Below are 14,254 nucleotides of genomic sequence, written 5' to 3' on the forward strand. Positions count from 1 at the left end.
AAGAAGGCACATTTATTTGTTTATTCATTTATTTTTATATTCACACAGTGTGCACACACACACAGACACTATTAGCTGCTTTTCCATATCCTACCCCATTCTTGCTGAAAACCTCAATCTGTTTGCAACTCTAAGAGATGAATGCTCTGATCACAGTATCCTGTTTCCTCCCGCCAGCTACTGGTTCTCCAAAGCTCACTGGTAGCTAGGGTTGGCTGTGTGAACAGTTTTGTATGATGAAATGTAAATGCACACCTACTGAGGTGAGAATATAAAGAGCCTTGATACTCCATGACACTACTTAAGTGCTGACCTCTTCCTGGACTTTCTTCTGATTCAAGTCTGTGCTAGTCATGTTTTCTGAAGCCAGTGGTGTGCTGATTTTCTTGATGGATGTGCTCTAAATACTGCCACTGTGTCTAATTTCAAGCAGTATCTGACTACAGAGTTCAGAAGAAATATGTACATTCGGCTCTCAAATGTCCTGTGGGAGGCAGCTCTAGCACATCACTACTATTGATTGGTCAATAGATGATTTTTTTTTTTACTTAACAATATAGCTTTGACACAGGCATGCATGCTAAGGACTCTTTGTGACCCCATGGACTGTAGCCCACCAGGCTCCTCCGTCCATGGGAATTCTACAGGCAAGAATACTAGAGTAAGTTGCAAAGTAATGTCTCTGCTTTTTAATACACTGTCTAGGTTTGTCATAGCTTTCCTTCGAAGGAGCAAGAATCTGAAGAGATCTGAATCTCAATCTTGGGGAAGTAATTGGTGGGAGAAGGCTCTTCTAGTCTCCAGTTCTACCATTGCTCATTCCTCCTCAGCCTAGAGGTTGTCACTCAGTTGCTAAGTTATGTCTTCTTTGCAACCCCACGGCCTTGCAGCACGCCAGGCTTCCCTGTCCTTCACAATCTCTGGGAGTTGGCTCAAACTGAGTTCTCTGAGTCTTTTTAGTGAGTTATCAAACTTGACAGTGATCATGGAAACCCCTGAATTTGCAGGCAACTGATCAGACGTGAGGGTCACCCTGGGGATCACCACACTTAGAGACTGGTATCTGAAGTGAGGCCAGTTATGGAGGACTGTGTTCTCAGAATTTTCAGCTTGACAAACTTGTTAAAGGAGGAAATTTTTGTAGGAGCTAGCCTTTGTAACCAATAGAAATAGAGCTTGGAAAGGATTTTAAAACAGATGGAATATGTTCAGAGACTCTATTGTAAGAAAGGAACACTAGTGCACTTAACCCCAAGCTCTTTCACTTTAGAACTAACTAGTGATCTCTTTATTACAAACATATTTTCCTGACACCAACACTTATATAATGTTGAAAGCATTACCATACCATTTGGCAACTCCATAGAGATATTATCACACACACAAAAAAATAACATTGACTGTTCCCTTTAAACTAGTACTAAATTTGTGGCACAGTAACTGACTGCTACCAGCAGGTTGAACAGAGCTAAGTTATCTTGGTTAATTGATACTTGGTTTCAAGATAGATTTCAATGTCACCCAAGTTTCATTTTAGCCCACAAAAGTATCTTCACAGAAAAAAAAAATCTTTAAACAATTTAATTTAACTAAGGAAAACTTGGATTTGATTTGCATTTAAAAGCTGAAGATTTGAGGAACTGTATTCTTCTATACTCAAGACGTTTCATTTTATGCTTTCTAAGAGGCTTAAAAAAGTAGGAGTAATCCTACATGCTTATGGTTCAGAAAATATTTAAACTAGATAAGATGTCTAAGACTGTGGAAATCGTCACCTAAAAAATTTCATGAGACAGACAAACAATGGTTCAAAACAGAGTCATCAGATGTTGTACTGGCTTCCTGAAGGAAAACGTGTGCTGCCTAAGGGAAATAATGATGTACTTAGATTTCTGCAGATTTCTCTGCGATCTTTACTATCACTAAAAAGATCTGGAAAAATAAGTATCATGAGACTAAATAATCTGGCTAATATCCAAATCTCTGGTTCTGTGAGCTCTTCATAGTTGAAATGAATCTACTCTATTAGTTTCATCTGCACACTTTACTCAAAGTAGGTTAGCACTTGTTTGAGTCACCCTGCTCAAATTAGAACTCCAGAATCTTAAGGCAGTTGAGCAGTCACTATGCCTACTGATGATCTTCTACCAAAAAACAAACAAAAACAAAACAAGAAAAGCTGACACTTGCAGTAGTTGGAACAACTACTACCAAAAATTATACTCAACCATAGCATATCCATGCAGAAGGCAATGGCACCCCACTCCAGTACTCTTGCCTGGAAAATCCCATGGACGGAGGAGCCTGGTAGGCTGCAGTCCATGGGGTCACTAGGAGTCGGACACAACTGAGCGACTTCACTTTCACTTTTCCCTTTCATGCATTGGAGAAGGAAATGGCAACCCACTCCAGTGTTCTTGCCTGGAGAATCCCAGGGACGGCGGGGCCTGGTGGGCTGCCATCTATGGGATCGCACAGAGTCAGACACGACTGAAGTGACTTAGCAGCAGCAGCAGCATAGCATATCCAACATGGTGTGGATCTGAGTTGATTACATCCCAAATGATAATGCTCCTCCAGATTAGCCTAGAGAATGACAGAAGAGGAGACTGGGAATTTGAACCAACACAATTCTCCAGTCCCTGTGTTAAACAGTAACAAAATAAAAACATTAGCTTCTCATTGGGGAATATAATGTGAACTAACTAAACAACTTATTTATCAAAACTGCTAGCTCATCAAGATTCACTTCAAAATTCTTCCTTGAGTCCACTAATCCAAAGCTATTAAATCATAAACTCTGCTCAATCTCAACTAGTTCCCCACCTTGCAAGACCTGCCTTAAAACCACTCAGCCCAGGTCCTAAATCTCTATTAACGCCTCTCCCTAATTTCCCCATTTTGAGGCACCCCTTAGACCCTGTCACAGTGATGTTTTCCCTTAAACAAAAGTAAATTAAAATAAATGTAGCTTTTCTGATCAATCCCTGGAGAAGGGGAAGGCTACCCACTCCAGTATTCTGGCCTGGAAAATTCTATGGACTACATAGTCCATGGGGTTGCAAAGAGTTGGACACAACTGAGCGACTTTCACTTTCTGATCAATGGGTTTTCTGTGTGCACGTGTGTTTTCTGTTAGAAGGGATCAACAGTTGACACAAGCAATAAACAAATATATAGCCTGCCAGATGAGGATGAGTGCTACGAAAAAAATAGACAAAGAAGTAGGGAAGAAAATGCATGTGGGTGGTGGTGGGTAGGTTGGGTGTTCCAATTTTAGATCAGGTAATCAGGGAAGGCCCCCCTAAGTGGATAACATTTGAGCAAAGACCTGTAGGTGGTGAAGGAGCAAGCACACAGCTATTTAGAGAAAGAGCATTTCTGAAAGAGGGACTAGCAACTGCAAAGGATTTGAGATAGGAATTTGCCTGACATGTTGGAGAAGTCACAAGGAGGCCAGTTTGACTAGAGAAGAGAGCAAATGGCAGAAATTGGATATAAGGAATAAAAGCTAAAGGGAGGGAAACTTCCCTGGCAGTCCAGTGGTAAAAAGCTAAGATCCCACATGCCTCGTGGCCAAAAAATAGAAACATAAAACAGAAACAATATCATAATAAATTCAATAAAGACTTAAAAAATGGCCCACATTCATAAAACAAAAAAGCCAGTGGGAGGTAAATGGTCTGTATAGGGCATTTTCTCTAAATGACATGGGCAACCATTCAAGTGAACTTTACAATCAGTTTATCAAGGAATTAGAGTAAATTTTTAGATCACTTGGGGGATAATTGACATTTTTATGGTATTAAATCTGCCCAGCCAGGAATATATTTCTCCATTCTAGATTTTCTTTTATTTCCTTCAGTAAAACTTATATAGTTTTTGCCCCATAATTTTATAAATTTTTATTAAATTTATTACTAGGTTTAAAAAGTTTGTTTTTGTTTGGATTAGTTTTGGCTTTGGGGATTTTCCTTCCAGTACATTCTCTAACTGGACTACATCTCAGTTACAACTGTTATTCTAAACTCAACCACTATTCTGACCTCTATCATGACAGGTTAGTTTGTTTTGCCTATTTTCACCTTTATATACTTATTAGGATTTTTTTAAATTATTAATTTTGAATGTATTCCTCCTATAGTCAGTTACGAGAGTTCAGAATTAACTCGAATAGCCATTTTCTTGGGATATTTTGGTAATAATTATCTCTAAATAATGATAATTTGTTCTCTTTGGTCTTGGTGAGTGAGTTGAGTGAAAGTTGCTCAGTTGTGTTCAACTCTGCAACTCCATGGACTGTAGCCTGCCAGGCTCCTCTGTCCATGGAATTTTCTAAGCTAGAATACTGGAGTGGGTAGCTTTTCCCTTCTCCAGGGGATCTTCCCAACCCAGGAATCAAACCCAGGTCTCCTATATTTAGGCAGATTCTTTACCATCTGAGCCACCAGGGAAGCCCTTGGTCTTGGTAGTTATAGATTACTTCTGTTCCCTAGCTTACTGCATTGGATAGAATTCTCAGAACAATTTGAATAAAAGAGGTGGTAGTAGTCAGGTATGGATGTGAGAATTGGACTGTGAAGAAAGTTGAGCGCCAAAGAATTGATGCTTTTGAATTGTGGTGTTGAAGACTCTTGAGAGTCCCTTAGACAGCAAGGAGATCCAACCAGTCCATCCTGAAGGAGATCAGTCCTGGGTGTTCTTTAGAAGGACTGATGCTAAAGCTGAAACTCCAATACTTTGGCCACCTCATGTGAAGAGTTGACTCATTTTTGGAAAAGACTCTGATGCTGGGAGGGAGTAGGGAAAGGAGTAAAAGAGGACGACAGAGGATAAAATGGCTGGATGGCATCACCGACTCATGGACGTGAGTTTGAATGAACTCCGGGTGTTGGTGATGGACAGAGAGGCCTGGCGTGCTGCGATTCATGGGGTCGCAAAGAGTCGGACACCACTGAGTGATTGAACTGAACTGAGGGCTTCCCTGGTGGTCCAGTGGTTGGGAGTTTGCCTTGCATTGGGGGGGGGGGGGGTCGCCAGTTTACTCCCTGGTCTGGGAAAATCCCATATGCTGCGGGGCAGCTAAGCCTGCACACAGTAGCTGGCGAGTACCGCCTGCTACAGCTAGAGAAAAGCCCATGCAGCAGTGAAGACTCAGCACAGCCAAAAGTAAATAAATAAATAAATAAATAAATTTTTTAAAGATAAAAAGCTTTTATTCATGGCACTAATGTGAACTAATTCTTACATTTGATCTCTTTAATCTTGACTTATTAGAAATTATTTTTATATTAAGAAAGTATCTTTTTCTAACTTCCTATTTTTTTTAACCAAAATTCTATTTTTGCATCTTTAGTGAGCACTGTAAGTGGTATGCTGAACAAGAAAACCAGCGGAATGTAATTAAAATGTACCTATGTGTTATTTCCCATGGTACCTTTAACTTATATTCAAGGGGCAAGGTTCATTGCTTCCCCCTGGATGAAGCTCAGTTTTGACTATTCTGACTAGTCTTTGGTGACTGGAAATCCAGACATCATTGTAGAAGGCAAAATCTGTAAGTTTTTAAAATGCTTTTATATGTTTTAGTGTCAGCATTATACTGGATTTGTATAATGAATCAGGGATCTTTTCATACTCATCTTTAAATACTAAAAGAATAACCTTTCTTTGAAAGGTTGATAAAACTCAACTTTAATCTTGCTGCTTGGTGGTCTTTTAGGAAGGAAGTATCTGATTTGAAAAACCACAAGGGCTCCTAAAAATAATTGTGGAAAAACTACAGGGATTATGTTGGAATTTGAATAATTACATGAAAGGGTAAGAAGAAGAGAAATCAACTCGCTACTGTTAATGGGGTTCTTTTTCTTTAATCATAGAGAAAATACTTGCATTTGGAATTACATAAGGCAGAGATCTTTGTTACAGTCAACAGAATATTACACTAGGTATTTCAAGCAGAAATGTATTTGTTATATTTAATGCAAGAGTTTACTGAATAATTGGAAGAGTTGGAGGAAAAGGCTTTAGGTTGAGTGTGAATTGTTAACATTATTGGCCTGTAATGAACCATGCCTCTTGGTTGTGGAAGTCCTGTCCCTTGAATCTGGAATAGCCTTGTATCTTATTGTGACTTTTTTTAACCAAAAAATGCATCATTAGATGACACTGTGCCAGTTCTGGGCCTAAGTATTTGGAAGGTGTGGCAGATTTTTGGAAGATCTTATGCTCGGGTAAAGAGCGTATAAGAGATGCAGCCACTCTAAGGGAGAAACCAGATGCAGAAGCTACATGGAGAGGTGAGGGCACAAGACTAGAGAGTGAAGACCTGAGGAGCCCAACCAAACACAAAAAGCAAGGTCCCCTGTTTTCCATGACCTATGTTGAGCCCTTCCAGCCAGCCTCTAGCAATCTGAAGTAACCTAGCTGAGGCATCAGATGTGTAAGTTTCACTTATATCTTGGATGGCTCAGCCCCCTGCAGGTACCACATGGAATAGATATGAACTCTCTGTGCTTCCAAGGTGGCTCAGTTCAATTCAGTTCAGTTGCTTAGTCGTGTCTGACTCTTTGCAACCCCATGGACTACAGCATGCCAGGCTTCCCTGCCCATCACCAACTCCCAGAGCTTGCTCAAACTCCTGTCCATTGAGTCGGTGATGCCATCCAACCATCTCATCCTCTATCATCCCCTTCTCCTCCTACCTTCAGTCTTTCCCAGCATCAGGGTCTTTTCCAATGAGTCGGTTCTTCACATCGGGTGGCCTAAGTATTGGAGTTTCAGCTTCAGTGTCAGTCCTTCCAATGAATATTCAGGACTGATTTCCAGTGGTGAAGAATCTACCTGCCAAGGGGGAGATGCAGGTTTAATCCCTGGGTCGGAAAGATCACTTGGAAAAGGAAATGGCAACTCACTGCAGTATTCTTGCCTGGAAAATCTCCTGGACAGAGGAGCCTGACAGGCTACAGAGAGCTGCAAAGAGTTGGACATGACTTAGCGAGTCAGCAGCAGCAGCAGCAGCTCCACACATCTCTTCGTGACTTCTGGTGGCAGATTGTTAACCATGGGCAACATCCTTCTGCTCACACTCTCTTTCTATTAGGGCCATAGAATATACCAGAATATAGAATATACTTTCTTTCTAATTTCCTTTCTACTTCAACAACCCCACTCTCCTACTAGTAAGTTCGGACAAGAGGTGTTCATTTTAGAATGAAGAAAGAGATCTGTGGATGCAGAGCAGTGATAGTTGCACAACAATGTAACTTTAATGTTATTGAACTGTATACTTTAAAATGGTTAAAATGGTCAGCTTTATGTTATATTTTACCAGAATAAAAAAGAAGAAGTGTTATCTTAAATACAGCTCCTTTAGCTTTCGTTAAGTAATATGAAAACAGGAAAAAAAAATTCCTTGAAAAATGTATGGTGCTATGTGCTCCATCGTGTCCAACTCTCTGTGACCCTATGTATGTAGCCCGCCAGGCTCCTCTGTCCATGGGATTCTCCAGGCAAGAATACTGGAGTGAGTTGCCATTTCCTTCTCCCAGGGATCTTCCTGGCCCAGGGATGGAACCCACATCTCCTCTACTGGCAGGCAAATTCTTTACCACTGAGCCACCAGGGAAGCCCCAGGAGGCAAGACACAGAGCCAGTGAAAAGATATTGATTTGAACTTGAGAAACTCTACCAGTGTAAGCAGAAGTGAAGTGACCACACTGAATGAGAAGCTGAGTTTCACATCTTTCACAACCAATTCTACATCTTAGTTTTCTCTTTACCTGAAATGTCAGTGAAGAAAACACATGACAGCTTCTTAACATCACTCCTGCACAACTTTTTTGACCATTCCTCAGCCTTGCCATTGTTTGGGCAACTGTACCACAGGCATGTGGTATATACCTATCCACACTTGACCTTTATGATGAGCACGGTCATATTTCCTTTCTCAATTCATATATACTAAGGTGAAATTATAAAGCGGTCTAAGTAGTTTATGGTATTTAATATTTACACAAAAAGGAAATGTATAACTGCAATTTTATAGGGACTTCCTTGGTGGTCAAGTGCTTAGGACTCCATGCTCCCAATGCAGGGGCCATAGGTTCAAGCCCTAGTCAGGGAACTAGGATTCCACATGCTTTGCAGACGTGACTAAATAAATAAATAAATATTTTTTAAAAAGATGAAATTTTATATACCTGCATAGTCCTCAAAAGTTGTTATGGCATTCATCAGGGATCATGTTGCATAAGGATAAAATGCTCTAAAACCACTATCAATGTTTTGCTTAATCATGATGTTAAATTATAGATGTTATGATGAGAAAAGTAGGCTCAATTAAATGCATGCAAAACTAAGTAATTCTTAATCCCAAACATTACAAAAAGGAAAATAATTTCTGAATAGAGTTAGTAGAAATAAAATTACAGTCTGGTTTTCTAAGTTCTGAATTTATATTTTCACAATCACCTCTTATTTTTATGTAGTTTAAAATTATTAATTTATCTTCCTTTACAAATATGTTTATATAGCTTTCCCCAACACTATTTGATATTGCTTAAATCCTTTCTACTAAAACAACTACTTTTACTGTTCCTAGCTGTATACAGAAGATCCCCAACTTACAATGGTTCCACTTACAATTTTTGACTTTATGATGGTGTGAAAGTGATCCATATTCCATAGAAATGGTACTTCAAATTTTGAATTTTGATTTTTGTTTTTTCCTGGGTTAGTAATACGTGGTTTAGATGTTCTCGTGATCCTGAGTAGCAGTATTGAGCTTCCGATCACCAGGGTAAACAACCAATACTCTTAGACACATTCTGTGGCCATACAACCTGTCTGTTTTACACTTTCATTAGAGTAGTCAATGGATCACATGAGATATTCAAAGCTTTATTATAAAATAGGCTATGTGTTAGATGGCTTTACACAACTGTAAGTGATGTAAGTGTTCTGAGACTGGTTAAGGCAGGCTAGGCTAAGCTATGATATTCAACAGGTTACATGTATTACATGCATTTCTCACAAGGTATTTTCAACTTACAATGGATCTGTCAGGGTGTTGCCCCCGACAGAAGGTCTCAAAATACAGGATAAGCATACAAGTATCAGTTCTATATACTGACAGTGAACACTGAAATTAAAACTACAAGTCTAACTATGTTTGGAGACTTCATCTCTCTCTCTCAACATTTTTAAGACAAACAGACAGAAAATAATGAAGTACATACAAGAACTCAACAATGCCTTCATCCAATAGGGTATGCTGCTGCTGCTGCTAAGTCACTTCAGTCGTGTCCGACTCTGTTCGACCCCATAGACGGCAGCCCACCAGGCTCTGCCATCCCTGGGATTCTCCAGGCAAGCACGCTGGAGTGGGTTGCCATTTCCTTCAATGCATGAAAGTGAAAAGTGAAAGTGAAGTCGATCAGTCGTTTCTGACTCTTATCGACCCCATGGACTGCAGCCTACCAGGCTCCTCCATCCATGGGATTTTCAAGGCAAGAGTACTGGAGTGGGGTGCCATTGCCTTCTCCGCCAATAGGGTATAAGGCTAATAAAACTAAATGAGTGTATGCTCAGTTATGTTCAACTCTTTGTGACCCCATGAACTGTAGCCCACCAGGCTCCTCTGTCTGGGGGATTTGCCAAGCAAGATTATTGGAGTGGGTTGCCATTCCCTCCTCCAGGGAATCTTCCCGACCCAAGAAATTGAACCTGTGTTTCCTACAGCTCCTGCAGTGGTAGGTGGATTCTTTATCATTTGAGCCACGTGGGAAGCTCCACATATAATTGACACTTCTTGAATATTTACCTAACAAAAGCAGAATATACAGTCTTTTCAAGTACCCTTGGAACATCTATATTAGACTGTATCCTGGACCATAATACAATCCTCAAACAATGTAAAAGAACTGAGACTTCCCTGGTGGTCCAGTGGTTGAGATTCCATGCTTCCACTGTAGAGGGCACAGGTTCCATTCTTGGTCAGAGAAATAAGATCCTGCATGCAGCGCTGCCAAAAAATAAAGAAATAAATAAATAGTAAAAGGACTGAAATCACACATAAAGTATATTCTTTGTTCCTATTTACAGATAACATAATTGTCTATGTAGAAAATCCCATGAAATCTCACAAAATTTTTTTCTAAAACTAATAAACGAGCTCAAGAAGGTTTCAAAATTCAGGATAAGCATACAAGTATCAGTTCTATATACTGGCAGTGAACACTGAAATTAAAACTACAATAGTTCCAAAAAATTACCTACTTAATTGTAAATCTAACAAACCATAAATGGGGTTTGTGGGCTGAAAGCTACAAATGATAATGAAAACAATTAAAGATGATCTAAATTAGTGGAGAGACATACTGTGTTCATGAGTTAGAACACTCAACCTAGTGAAGATATCAAATCACCCCAAATTGATGTGTAAGTTTAATTCTTACCAAAATACAAATTTCAAAATTGATATAGACAAGCTTAGGGCTTCCCTGATAGCTCAGTTGATAAAGAATCAACCTGCAATGCAGGAGACCTGGGTTCAATCCCTGGGTTGGGAAGATCCCCCAGAGAAGGGAAAGGCTACCCACTCCAGTTATTCTGGCCTGGAGAATTTGCTGGACTGTATAGTCCATGGGGTCGCAAAGAGTCAGACATGACTGAGCGACTTTCACTTTCAGACAAGCTTATTCTACAAATTTTATGGAAAAGCAAGAAATTATAATTGCCAGAAAAGAACTTAAGAAATAAGAATAAAGTAGAAGGAATCATTCTACCTGATTTTATGATTAATTTCAAAGCTTCAGTAATTAAGACAGTGTGTTAGTACTTCAGTAATCAAGATGGTGGCTCAGACAGAAACACACAATGATCACTTAAAGGAAATAGAGAAATAATCCCACAGAGGTAGAACAATGTGATTATCAACAGAGTATAAAAGCAGTTAAATGACAAAAGGTTTGTTTTTTCAGCAAAGGTGCTGGAATATTTGGATATCCATAGGAAAATAAATAAATAAATAAACCTCCATCTAAACTTCAAACCTTAGCCAAAAATTAACTCAAATGGATCATAAATTTAAATATAAGATGTTAAGTTATAAAATTTTCAGAATAAAACATAGAACTTTGGGACCTGGGGCATGATAAGAAAAGCATCATCCTTGAAGAAAAAAAATGATAAATTGGACTTCATCAAAATTAACAACTTTTAGCTGGTGAAAGATCTGGTAAAGATGAAAAGACAAGCTACTAACTGAAAGAAAATATTTACAGATCACATCTGACAAAGGATTCTTATCTGGAATATATAAAGAATGCCAAAATTCAACAGTGAAAAAACAATCCAATTTGAAAATGGGCAAAGGACATGAAGAGGCATTTCACCAAAGAAATTACACAGATGGTAAACAGGCATATGGAAAGATGCTTACTATCACTAATTATCAGAGAAGTAAAATTAAGGCCACGCTGTTAGAACAGTGAAAACAAAAAAAACACAATTCCAAATGGTAGTGAAGGTGTCTAAAAGCTACATCTCTGATAGATTAATTGTTGGTGGGAATATAAAATAATATAGCCATCCTGGAAAACAGTTTCATAATAAACTGAATATGCAACTACCTACAACCCAGTAATTGCACTCCTGGGCATGGATCTCAGAGGAATGAAAAGTTATACCTGCACAAAAACTACACACAAATGTTCACAGCAGTTTTATTTGTAATGGCAACTATCCGGACAACCGAAATATCTTTCAATAGGTGAATGGCTAAAAAGAAACTGTACCAAAAAAACAAAACAAAACAAAAAAAAACCCCTGTACATTTATACCACAGAATCTACTTAGATATAAAAAGCAGCAGCTGGGTTTCCCTGGCGGTCCAGCGTTTGAGAATCCACCTGCCAATGCTGGGGACATAGGTTCAATCCATATGTCAAAATTCCACATGCCACAGAGTAACGAAGCCTGTGCATCACAACTACTGAGTCTGTGCTCTAGAGCCCATGAGCCCCAACTACTGAGCCCATGCATTGCAATGAATGAAGCTTGAGTGCCTACAGCCTGTGCTCTGTAACAAGCATCGCCACCATAATGAGAAGCCCAAGCACCAAAACAAAGAGTAGTCCTCACTTGCCGCAGCTAGAGAAAGCCCACAGGCAGCAGCAAGACCAAATACAGCTGCTGCGGCTGCAAAGTCACTTCAGTCGTGTCTGACTCTGTGAGACCCCATAGATGGCAGCCCACCAGGCTCTCCCGTCCCTGGGATTCTCCAGGCAAGAACACTGGAATGGATTGCCATTTCCTTTTCCAATGCATGAAAGTGAAAAGTGAAAGGGGAGTCGCTCAGTCGTGTTGGACTCTTCACAGCCCCATGGACTGTAGTCCACCAGGCTCCTCCATCCATGGGATTTTCCAGGCAAGAGTGCTGGAGTGGGGTGCCATTGCCTTCTCCGCAAATACAGCTAAAAATAAATAAATAAATTTTTTTACAAAGCAATGACCATTGGTATATGGAGAAACTTAGATGGATTTCAACAGCAGTAAGATGAGTGGAAAAAGCTCATTTGAAAGGTCACATAGTGTATGATTCCACGTATACAATGGGAAGAAATGACAAAATGCTTTCTTCCCAGTTGTTCTCATGATCACCTAGATTCATTAATGCCTCTCTTACCCCTGTGTCTGAGAATGACACTTCTCATTGATAAATCTAGTTACTGCCTCACCATCTAGTACAACTGTAACCATTTTAATGGAAATCATTTTAAGAGTTGATATGTATCCCCAGAATTAAGCAATGATATATAATGTGCACAAGTCCCCATACTAACACACAGTATTAGTAACACAAACTTATTGCTATGGACAGGAATTGATGGTCCAGCGCTGCAGTCCATGGGGTTGCAAACAGCTGGACACGACTGAGCAACTGAACATAAGTGAACTAGTACATCCTGGTTTTCCCTTCTTAAGGACCAAAGTTCCAAATACTTTTGATTTCCAGAGGAAGCTAGGCCTAGACCAGGTTTATTACATGTCTGACAACTCTTTAAAAAAAAAAAAATATATATATATATATATATATTTCTTTGACTGTGCTGAGTCTTAGCTGCAGCATGTGGGATCTAGTTCCCTGACCAGAAATTGAACCCAGGCCCCCTGCATTGGTAGCATGGAGTCTTAGCCACTGGACCACCAGGGAAGTCCCTGAACTATCTGATTAATGTTCTTTATCTTCCCCATTCTTCTTGCTTACTTCCTCACTACGAGGCTTAAAATATCACATATAAGAGTTCAGTACCAATTGCTGTTCACACCAATAAGTTTGTATTACTAATACCGTGTGTTAGTGTAGGGACTTGTGCACATTATACATAAAGGAAGTGAAGGAAGGGATTATCATTGCTTAATTCTGGGGATACATATCAACTCTTACTTAGAAATGATTTCCATTAAAGTGGTTACAATGAATGTACTTGTAGTCTATGAATAATGTCAGTGCTTTTAAAGGGTTAACCTTTAAGCACATGAAATATTCACAAAGTCAAAACAAATATAAGTACCCTAGAGTGTCTTATCTGCTTTCTCAGCTTAAAGGATAAGAGAGACTCTGTCAGAGTTTTTCACTTACCCCCTTCCTCTCATTTATTCAACAAATATTTATTGAGACAAATTTTATTGAGTGCCTGTGAATGCCAGGCACTGATCACCAAGATAGTGCCTTCCTCCAAGTATAGACGAGTCAGAAATACTGTAATGAAGAAATTATGTCACAGTAAGATGAGGTCAGACTGTCTTTCATGGGGAAATTTTGGGTTTGAGTCCATTACGGCTGCTGCAGAAGGAGTTAAACAGAATGGGCTGGTGGTAGGGACAAGCTGCGAATGGGGTGGGGCAGACAGAGACTGAGGAAATTTGAAGCTGGCAATACTTTCAAGTCCGAAGACAGGAAGGTGGAAGAGTGCTGGCCTGGTTTTACTTCCAGCATCTTTTTCTAATTACACAGTGCTGCTGGCCCCCTGCTCCACCTAGAGGAGGTGTGGGATCACACAAAGGCAGGGACTTGGGAACTGAAGGGCTGAACTGTTGCCTTGGCCATTTGAGTAGATGTTTGATTTTGGGTAAGTTGCAGAACTTCTGTGTGCCTCTTTGCTCATCTGTAAAATGGGGATAGTAACACCTGGATTAAATGAAAGACTGTAAGTCAAGCTTCTCCCTCAGTTCATTCAGATCTCCTTTC

Source organism: Bos indicus, chromosome 8 (genome assembly GCF_029378745.1).
Source record: "Bos indicus isolate NIAB-ARS_2022 breed Sahiwal x Tharparkar chromosome 8, NIAB-ARS_B.indTharparkar_mat_pri_1.0, whole genome shotgun sequence".
Lineage (NCBI taxonomy): Eukaryota > Metazoa > Chordata > Mammalia > Artiodactyla > Bovidae > Bos > Bos indicus.